The following is a 2,116-nucleotide window of genomic DNA, read 5'->3' on the forward strand; positions in this document are numbered from 1 at the left end:
CGTCGGATGTGACATGCTAATGCTAGCCGGTACAGTCCCATGGAAATAATGAGTATGATGACCCATAGGTGCATACGATTGGTACACACTTGTAGGTACTATTGCAGGCATTGAGCTACCATGTAGCGGTGCTTTACTAACAAATGAAGTCCATGGCGTGTTTCTCGGCATGCTCATCATTGGGGTAGGCATGGTAGCCGTGGTGTCATCAAGGGAAAGATGAGCTAGACTTGGAAAGGTGAAGCTGTCACTTGTGGGCTCAGATTGCACTGAGACCCCTAGCGAAACAACATATGGAGGATCCATCGGACTTACCGAGGGAGTCTCCATCTGCGATAAGGTCGGTTGTTTAGCCTTCCCTATATCCAAGAATCTCATGAGACCCGCTAAAGGCATGTTGATCCCCTTGTTCTGTCTCTCTAACTCGATAACCCTATGGATGACCTCACAAACTCTTTGTTGTTGATCCTCCACACTAGTAGCACCCATTGTGGATTGTAGGACATCTAACCAACCCACGTGATAGGTGTGACCTGTGTATAGGTCGGTCAGAGTCTCTGTTTGTAATTCGTACTCCCAATTCTCATTTAAGAACACTACATCTAGGATTGAGGTGCTAGGGGTGTCCTTTGAGCTAGATGCAATGTTGCTTTCTAGAGGTTCCCCTTTAGCAGTTGCTAAGTCAGGAGCACTTGATTGCTCTCTTAGCAAGGATATTGACATAGGGGCTTTCTCTTTTAACTCTCTTCGTTGCTCCCCCTTGCGTAAGCTCTCGACTTCCTTTTCCCTCGCTGCAAGGATATATCACTCAATCTCTTTCACTTCGGCAAGGCTTCTACCATCGGGTAATTTGACCTCGGAGGGAAATAACTCTGAAGAGTCAGGAGGTGCAGTGAATGAAGTATTCACGTGCACATTCTCTAACGGTATAGGGTCTACGTTGGTCACGAATGGAGAATTTACTTCCCCACCCTCCTCATTTACATCATTAGCTCCATGTTCGGAGCGAGTGGCTCTACTAAAGGTTTCCTTCAGGCGGCTAAGCACGCTCGGCCCGGACCGCGGGTCCATGGCATGCATGTCTTGGCTTGAGCTATCGGGATTAGGCATTGGGAAACCCTCCATGACGTCGTAGTCTGAGGAAGAGTCACTAGCCGTTATGTTCGATCTTGGTCTGCATTGCCTTGGGTCCCCGCCGAGGGCCCGGAACCTAAAGTAGGTGGATATTGAGAATTCGTGTAAGTCAAAATTCTCTTTAGTTGCTCTGTCTCTAGCACACGACCAGAGTGTAGATGCATGTGCTTTTTCACCCTACAAGCGACGACAAATAACCTCGAAGGTTAACCGCTTACCTTTTTTAAGCGTCCGTTTTCACTCGTGTCTTTTACCTTTTTTTATGTTTTTTAATGTTTGATTTTTTTATTAAAGTGTGTGATAGCTCGAAACGAGCGTATCACCTAGAGGGTTGCTGTGTGCTTTACAGCACAATTTTCGGGCATCTGAAGTTCCGTTGGTCCTCAAAAAATCGATTTTTAGCTACGTGTGAAGCTAAAATTCGTAATTTTAAAAGGCGACTGAGGCCTAGGCCTGAGCATGAGCTTGGGCTTGGGTCTGGGAGATATTCCCGATCCCGGTCCTACCTTTAAAAATTTTTTAAAATTTTTTTTTTTACTTTTTTTTTAAAATAATTTTTTTTTTAATAAGGATAAGGTCGCCATGGCCTGCGCGAGAGCACACACACACACTCTATCTACCTACTCTTAACTAATACACCTACTATTACACACTAACACACTCTATTAACTCTCACAGATCTACTTCCTACTTACTGTACACAGAAAACTAACAACCTTAGTACACAGAGAATAAACACGGTACCTTTGAAAACTCCATTAACAAAGAAACTAACAACCTTAATACACAGAGAATAAACACAGTACCTTTGAAAACTCCATTAACAAAAAAACACATAGTATAACACCAAATCCCTCTTCTCAACATACACACCCTCCTTCCTTACCTATCCTACAATTGAAATTACACCACAAAAGAAGCACAGAGTGCCATTCAAGCTTAGTGTATGGAAATCCCCGGCAACGGAACCAAAAATGTGCGC

The sequence above is a fragment of the Adiantum capillus-veneris genome, chromosome 13, assembly GCF_014529385.1.
Source record: "Adiantum capillus-veneris isolate H3 chromosome 13, ASM1452938v2, whole genome shotgun sequence".
Lineage (NCBI taxonomy): Eukaryota > Viridiplantae > Streptophyta > Polypodiopsida > Polypodiales > Pteridaceae > Adiantum > Adiantum capillus-veneris.